Here is a 9,600-nt window from a genome sequence, read left to right as displayed (position 1 = left end):
AAGAACATAAGTTATAGGTGAACTTATTGAGTAGTACATTCAAAGAATAATATTAATCCTTTTTTCATAAAAAAGAGAACCAATGAGTATTAAACTATAATCCAAATCAGTGGAAGATTAAAGGTGATGCAAAGCAAGCCAAATCAATGGGGTCTTTATGTACAGGAGGCCATCTTGTCATTTTCTATTTTCTGTTGTAAATAAAAATAGAATAGAAAGGACACTAGTCCTTATTGGCATTACAAACTTCACTAGTTCGCTGTTAGATCTTGAATTCTTTAAGTTGAATGATCTTTCAAGGAACATTAAAGAGCTAGATTAGCATTACATAAAGAAGTGGGGAGACAAGTGTTTCTAATGAACTAGCAAATTTTGCTGCTCATGGAACCCCAAATGAATCCAAGCAAACTACATTTATTCTTGTATCTTTTGGGTACATCCAACTGTAAATATTGGTAACTATTTATATTCTTCTTTATCCTTGGAAGTTTGTTAAAATTGGACTGTAGTCATCAAGAGTTTATGATAATATCTGTCCTTCATAGCTCTTTTAAGTGTGAATTACCTAATTATCAGTAGTAGATAGGCCGGGTGGTCCATTAAAAGCAACTCCATTTCATTTAAAACCTCAAAACTGGGCTAACACAATGACATGGGCTTAAAAGTGAATATGTTGCACTTCTATTTGCCATAGAAGAACAATAAACAAACTTGGGTTTTGGTTGCTCTTTGGTTTGATTTCTAATGACCCATCACTAGAGAATGAAATATCTGTTCTTGAAAGGCCCGGCCCCAAACAAAATATCTGTTCTTGAAAGCACCTGTGCCCTTCTATGTTTTTGTTCAAGTAGAAAGCAAGTTACAGAAATTGCTAGTTTCTGCCAACAAATATGACACATCATGTCTGTTTGGTTGGTTCTAAATCTACTCCACTAAATATTTCTTCACCATTTTGCAACCTGGCCCACCTCCTGTTATCCATAGGATTGGGCTCTACTTAGGCCTCCAACAAGCTAATAATTTAGACTTTGGGTACATTTCTTACATACAAAATCATGCTCTCGGGTTAATTCTAAGATTGTTAACAAACTAAGAGACCCTTATGACCCTATCCTGGTCTATTTGCACCTTTAGTTATTTTATGTACTAGTTAATGAACCCATACACAAAAAAAAAGTATACAAAAAAAGAAAAGAGAAGAGAAGAGAGTACTACAAGCGGGTCCGTCCCACCAAAAAAGAGCCCACCAACTTGACGCAGCGTGGAAGCAATGAGAACCGGAGCTGGCTATGCAAGCACCGGGCGTTCGCTAGCACCTAGCGAATAACACGATTTCTCTAGGAGAGAGAAAAGGTGGCGAAAATAGGAAGAAGAGAACTTGAAGAAATTCTGAAATCTGAAGTATGAAATTGATGAATAACTTTGGGAAAATAGCAGTATTTATAATACATTTGGGAATTGTAAAAGAACTAGGAAAGAACATGAATCTTGATCTTGATCTTGATCTTCTTGGGCTGTCTTGATAAGGTCGAACCCTCTTGGAATTCTTGGGCTTGATCTTCCACCGTCCGATCTCCCTTGATCTTATCCATGCATGAATCTTGGATTATCTAGAATTCTTGAATTCTTGATGGATCTTGAATTCTTGAATTTTGATAATTCTTGAATTCTTGAATTATCTTGGGATAATCTTGAATTCTTGAATTATCTTGGAAGAGTCTTGATAAGCTTGGATTCTTGATAAGTCTTGGAGTCTTGGAAGAATCTTGATGGATCTTGAATTATCCTTCCTTGGCTTATCTTGGACTCTTGGCCTTATCCTAGGAGCTGCCGCCCCTAGGAGTGAGATGGGCCTTGGGATGGGCCTCCATCATTCTCCCCCACTTGGAGAGAACTTGACCCCGAGTCGTGACGAGGATAGGCAAGTGTTATCTCTGGCAGGTACCGGTGAAGGTCAGCAACGTTAAAGGTCTTGGATATACCCATATGATCTGGTAGGTCTACTATATAGGCATTATCATTAATCTTCTTCACAATCTTGTATGGACCATACTTCCGAGGCTTCAACTTGTTGTAGGTACCTACGAGAATTCTTTCCTTCCTTAAGAAGGCCATAACCTCATCACCTACATCAAACACTTGAGGTCGGCGGTGCTTGTCTGCGGCCATCTTGTACTTGGCGTTGGATTGCTCTAGCTTCTGCTTCATGGCGTCTTGGACGGACCGGATTTGTTCTGCCATCTGCTCTGCTGAGATACTGGCGCTGGGTACCTTGGGTAGTTTCACTAAATCCAGTGCATGGTTAGGGACCTTCATGTACACGATGGAGAATGGGGATCTGCCTGTAGAACTATGCACTGCATTGTTATAGGCAAACTCAGCCTGGGCTATGGCGAAATCCCACTGTTTCGGCCGTTCCCGGCATATGCTGCGAATTAAATTCCCTAAGGTTCGATTTACCACCTCTGTTTGTCCATCTGTCTGCGGATGGGCTGTACTGCTGAAATTAAGTGATGAATCGAACAACCTCCACAGGGTCATCCAAAAGTGACTGAGGAACCGTGTGTCACGATCTGAAGTGATGGTCTTGGGTACCCCATGTAAGCGAACAATCTCCCTGAAAAATAACTTGGCTGTTGCGGATGCATCTGCTGTTTTCTTGCATGGGAGGAAGTGAGCCATTTTTGAGAACCTATCAACCACCACGAAGACGGAGTCCATGTTCCTCTGGGTCTTTGGCAAGCCTAGCACAAAGTCCATGGACAAGTCTTCCCATATAGCAGTAGGAACGGGCAGGGGCATGTAGAGACCTGTGTTCTGGGTTTGTCCCTTAGCTGTCTGACAAACATAGCACCTACTTATGATGGTAGAGACGTCCCTTCTCAATTTCGGCCAGTAATATCGCCCCTTAATAGCTTCTATTGTTTTGTCCCTTCCCAAGTGTCCTGCTAGTCCACCCCCATGCAAATCCCTGATGATCTTTTCGCGGAGGTAGGTGCAAGGGATACACAATTGTTCCCCTTTCATAAGGAACCCGTCATAAATAAAGAAGTCTTCTGCTAACTGCTTATTCACACATTTCTCCCATACCTGTTGGAAGTCTTCATCTTGGGCATATAAGTCTCTTAGGCACTCAAAACCCACAATCTCAACGCTGAGGGTCTTGATGAGAGCTACACACCTACTAAGTGCATCAACCACTTTATTTTGTTGTCCTGTCTTATACACAATTTTATATGGGAACTTGTCTAGAAAAGCAGACCATCTGGCATGTAAATCACTCCTTAATTGCTTTTGCCCACTAAGATATTTTAGGGCCTGGTGGTCAGTATAGAGAACAAATTCTTTTGCAATTAAATAGTGTTCCCATGTTTTCAAGGCTCTTATCACAACATAAAATTCCTTGTCATAGGTAGACCACTTTCTCCTGTCTTCACATAATTTTTCACTAAAGAAAGCAATGGGCCTTTTCTCTTGGGACAATACAGCCCCTATGCCAACTCCACTGGCATCACATTCAACTTCAAATAATTTGTTGAAGTCTGGTAAGGCAAGAACAGGAGCAGTACATAACCTTTCTTTTATGAGAGCGAAACTTTGCTCTTGTTCTTCCCCCCATTGAAATTTTCCCTTTTTCAAGCATTCAGTAATGGGAGCCATGATACTACTAAAATTCTTAATAAAACGCCTATAGAAGGTTGCCAACCCATGAAATCGCCTGACATCTGTGACAGTGGATGGGGTCGGCCACTCCCTAATGGCTTTCACCTTTTCCTCATCTACTTTCACACCATCCTTGCTTATAATAAATCCCAGGAATAATAAATTATCATTCATAAAGATGCATTTCTTCAAATTAGCATATAATTTATTTTCCCTCAATGTTTTCAGGACTTCCCTTATATGTCCCACATGCTCAGTGATAGATTTACTGTATATCAAAATATCATCAAAATAGACTACCACAAATTTACCAATGAAGGGGCGCAATACCTGGTTCATCAGCCTCGTGAAAGTGCTGGGTGCGTTGGTTAGTCCAAAGGGCATGACCAACCACTCGAACAAGCCATCTCTAGTCTTGAATGCTGTCTTCCATTCATCTCCGGGACGGATCCTGATTTGATGATATCCACTCCTGAGATCTATTTTTGAGAAAACTACAGTTCCGCTTAGTTGGCCCAGCATGTCGTCCAGCCTAGGAATGGGAAATTTGTACCCAATGGTGATCTTGTTAATGGCCCTGCTGTCGACACACATTCTCCAACTGCCATCCTTCTTAGGTGTTAATAAGGCAGGTATTGCACAAGGACTCATGCTGATTTGAATGTGTCCCTTTTTCAATAATTCTTTTACCTTTTCTCGTAAAATTTCATTCTCCTTGGGACTCATCCTGTAATGTGGGAGGTAGGTAGACTAGCACCTGGAACAAAATCAATATGGTATTGTATATCTCTCATGGGAGGGAGTTCATTTGGTAACTCCTCTGGAACTACATCATTAAATTCATCCAGTAGTTCCTGTATTTCAGCTGGAATTGTATTTTTATCATTAACATCTCCTTTTACGACTAACAAATGTATCTCATGAGTATCCTTACATTCTTTAACAAATTCAGCATGATGATGGGTGATGGTAAGGAAATTTTTCTCATGTGCCTTTGGAGTATTTGTAATATTTTTTTCTGCTATGAGTAACAAAGTATAACGCGTACCTTCTTTTTCAAGTTGGTAGGTATTCTTCCTACCCATGTGCCTTGCATCTGTATCAAATTGCCAAGGCCTCCCTAACAAAATATGGCAAGCATCCATATCTACAATATCACAATATGCTTCATCATGGTACTTACCAATTGAAAAAGGTACCTTGCAGCGTTCTTCCACTCGTACGCTGCCTCCTTCCTTGATCCACCCAATTGTGTATGGGTTTGGATGTTTTTCAGGAATCAGCTGTAACTGTTGGATGACATCCCTGCAAATAATATTTTCCTGACTACCACTGTCAATAATTAAATTAAATAATTTTCCCTTGACAGTACATCTGGTACGAAATAATCTGTGCCTTTGAGAAGTATCCTTATTTTTCTGGGACAACATTAATTTTCTTACCACACAAGTATACTCCTCATGTTCATATGGACCATCTTCATCTTCCCCATCAGGTCCACAATATACTTCATCCTCAATATCTTCTTCCTCCTCCCTTTCTACCATATTAACTACCTTCCTCCTAAGACAGTCACTGGATCTATGTCCAACCTCATTACATTTAAAACATTTAATAGGAGCAGGCCTTGCATAAGGGTTACTGGGTTTTGGAGGGTTGGAAGGATTACCTCGAGTATGTCCTCCTGTAGTAGCCTTACCGGCGTTACTTGTACTTGCCGGGTGAGAAGGTTGCACTGCCGGAACTAATTTGTTCCTGTCGACAGTTGCCGGTCTGTTGTCGCTCCCGCTGTACCGGCGATAATTATCACTGCATGCCTTGTCATGGAACATTAACTCTGCTTTCAAGGCTAGGTTCATTGCTTCCTGCACCCTAAGAACCATCTGTACACCAATGTTATCTCTGATAGACGGTCTTAAACCGCTTAGATAACGGGCTGCCTACTTACTGGTTATCACTTTCAGATAATTGATTTCTTTCAGCTAATCACAAAAATTCAGATGTATATTCATTAACACTACGAGAACCCTACGCACACCTCTGATAAGATTCAAACATATATTGTTCATAGTCAGGAGGTAAACATCTACCTCTGATTAATTGTTTCATGCGCCTCCAGGTTCGAACAGGACCCCTTCCTTCTCTCATCCAGGTCTCTCTCATCCGTTCCCACCAAACAGATGCGCCTCCCTTTAATCGGAAAGCTACTAATTTTACCCTTCGTTCCATGTAATCAAAGAACCTATCAACTTCTGTGATCCAATCCAGAAGTCCCTCTATCCCAAGATCTCCACTAAAAGTAGGAATATCTACCTTGAGTTTAAATTCATCATTATTCCTACGGGGGTTGAAATTACCTTGATTGTGCCAATTTCTACCATTTCTGTCGTTGCCGGGAAGAACTGGAGCACCACCAAATTCGAAATCGTCATCACTGTCATCGTCAAGAACTGGGCGTCGGGACGCAGTAGCGACGGGTGGTCTGTCGTGGTCGTCTCCTGCGATCTGCTGTGGATTTTCCCGGATTCGTGGGACAACCTCTCGTAACAAGGTTTGCAGTTGTTCAGTCACCTCTGCCAACTGCCGTTCAATGTTACGTGTGGCTATACGCTGCTCTTCGATTGCTCTCCAAACAGCTGGGAACCCCTGATCTCCGTCACGGGGTGGGTTGCGAATGCTACCGTCTGAGGTTGGACATGACTGGCGAATTCCCTGCTCTGATACCACCTGACGCAGCGTGGAAGCAATGAGAACCGGAGCTGGTTATGCAAGCACTGGGCGTTTGCTAGCACCTAGTGAATAACACGATTTCTCTAGGAGAGAGAAAAGGTGGCGAAAATAGGAAGAAGAGAACTTGAAGAAATTCTGAAATCTGAAGTATGAAATTGATGAATAACTTTGGGAAAATAGCAGTATTTATAATACATTTGGGAATTGTAAAAGAACTAGGAAAGAACATGAATCTTGATCTTGATCTTGATCTTCTTGGGCTGTCTTGATAAGGTCGAACCCTCTTGGAATTCTTGGGCTTGATCTTCCACCGTCCGATCTCCCTTGATCTTATCCATGCATGAATCTTGGATTATCTAGAATTCTTGAATTCTTGATGGATCTTGAATTCTTGAATTTTGATAATTCTTGAATTCTTGAATTATCTTGGAAGAGTCTTTATAAGCTTGGATTCTTGATAAGTCTTGGAGTCTTGGAAGAGTCTTGATGGATCTTGAATTATCCTTCCTTGGCTTATCTTGGACTCTTGGCCTTATCCTAGAAACTGTCGCCCCTAGGAGTGAGATGGGCCTTGGGATGGGCCTCCATCACAACTAAATTCAACAAAAGGAGGCCACACAAAAGCACCTTTACAATACTTCCATTTGGCCCACACCTTACATATATACATACATATACATACATACATACATACATACATATATACATACATACTACTTACGCTATGTTTGGTTTGAAGGAAAAAGTAAGGAAACCTATACAAATCAGCAATTTTGTATAGGTTTCCTTACCTTTCCCTTCCTTTCCCTACTTATTCCTTCAAACCAAACATAGCCTTATCGTTTGAACAAATACCATCATTAGCAATTTTGTATAATAACTTTTGAAATATGTAGAATATACATACATAAATAAATATATATATATATATATATATATATTGATTTATTTATATTTTATTTTAGTTTTTCATCTTTAACAAATAAAAAAAGTTAAAAATTACACTTTGAGGCAAAAAATTAGTAAAGTGGTTGAAATAAATTATTAGTTATTATTTAATTAATAAAACAATAATTAATAATTATTTATCTATATTAATAATTTATTTATGAATTTAAATAATTTAGTTTAGTTATCAATATTATTTTCATTCATAGGTAATTAATTAATTTACTATTAGTGGTTTTCATATTTAGTTTATTATTTTATAATAATTATTAATTTACTTAAATAATTAAATTAATTTATGATGATTAGTTTTAATTAATCAAATAACAATTAATACTTATTTATTTCTGTTTTAGAAATTATTTTCTTTTTATTAATATACTAATGAAATTATTATTAATTTATTTTCTAGTTTAATTATTATTAAATGGAAATCATTAATTATTATTGTTATGCAATAGTAATGAGCTAATAATTTTAATTATATTCATTTACTTTAATAAATTCTTAATTATTAATTTACTGTAAAATAGTAATTAATAAATAGTAAATATTTAAAATTAATATTATATGATTATTATTTATGAGCTAGGAATAAAATGATTGTAGCTAAAGATGATTAACTTCGTAATTATAGCCATGAAATTATAGTTATCCGTGGCTATAGTGATAAATAGATCTTTAGCCACGGACAAAATAACTTTTAACCATGGACAAATTATTCGTAGCTATAGCTCAACTTCTGCAGCCACGAACACATTATAACCGTGGCTTTAAATATATTTTAGCCACGGATAGAATAACTTTTAATCACGGACAAAGTATCCGTAGTTAAAGCTCAACTTTTGCTTTTGTAACTTATAGCTACGAATATATTATAACCGTGGCTATAAGTATCTTTTAGCTACAAACAGAATAACTTTTAACCACGGACAAAGTGTCCGTAGCTAAATCTCAACTTTTGCTTTTGTAACTTATAGCTACGAATACATTATAACGGTGGCTATAAATATCTTTTAGCCACGAACAGAATAACTTTTAACCACAGACAAATTATACGTAGTTAAAGCTCAACTTTTTGCCACGGACAAATTGTTCATAGCTAAAGCTTAACTTCTATTTTTGTAACTTATAGCCACAGATACATTATAACCGTGGCTATTAATATCTTTTAGCCACAGACAGAATAACTTTAACCATGAACAAATTGTCCGTAGCTAAAGCTTAACTTTTTGCCACGGAAATGAAATTGTCTGTGGTTATATTGCATGTTTTAGCTACAGTTTTTTGACCGTAGCTAAAGTACCATAGTTATAGCCCCCCTCAAGCCTCTATTCCTACATGGCATCATTCGTGGTGTAAACCTCCTCCAACGGATATAATTAAGATAAATATTGATGTTGTCATAGCCACTATTTCTTCAGATGGTCGGACCGTTTGGCTTGGAAATCATTTTACCTCAAACCTGGCTTAGGACTATTCGATTCATTCAACAATTTTAGGCAATTTTTTTATTTTTTAATTATTTTTATCAGAACGGGCCATTCATTCGGATCGGATAGGGGCATGCCTTGTCTTTTCAAAATTATTCATGGGCACTTTGGACTTTGGGCTAGGTCTAAAAAGTGTCTAAGTGTGTTAAGTGTTGGTCCACGGTTTTAGAATTTCAGATCTGAAAATACATTTTGGATCATACTTTCAGACTTAAACACAAACACATATGGCGTCTGAAAAGTAACATTTTCAAACTTCTATCTCCACCTTAATTATCAGGCACAATAAGCTAAATCCGACCCACCCTTCTATCTCCAGGTTCAATTTGGAATTTTTTTTTTAAATTTTCCAACCGCTCTCAAGCTCTTATAAGCAACCTTCTAAATTCCATTTCGTGAAAACTCAAGCCATGCATGTTAGGTTGATGATTAATTGATTATACCTAAGTTTCATTAGGTTCTAGAGCGCTATACAAGTGAATGTGTTTGATAAGTTTTTGTGTTTAAAGCCCATTCGAGCAGTCTTTACAGGAAGAATATTTCTTTACTTATGAGATTTATTTCATGGGAACATATTTCCAATTTAATGCGAGATTGCAAGAGGATGTTCGAACAGTGTGAGCATCGGCTTATACTGATTGAAGCCGACCTCGTCCAAACCAGGCTATGACAATTAGATGGTTCATTTTATTGATATGATCGAATGATCACCATTGAGTAAAAGCATTATCGCTGGAGTTATACCTTGGCTTAGGCCAGATTCGAT

Source organism: Nelumbo nucifera, chromosome 8 (assembly GCF_055504915.1).
Source record: "Nelumbo nucifera cultivar China Antique chromosome 8, China Antique-T2T, whole genome shotgun sequence".
Taxonomy (NCBI): Eukaryota; Viridiplantae; Streptophyta; class Magnoliopsida; order Proteales; family Nelumbonaceae; genus Nelumbo; species Nelumbo nucifera.
Note: the sequence above shows the minus strand (reverse complement) of the source record.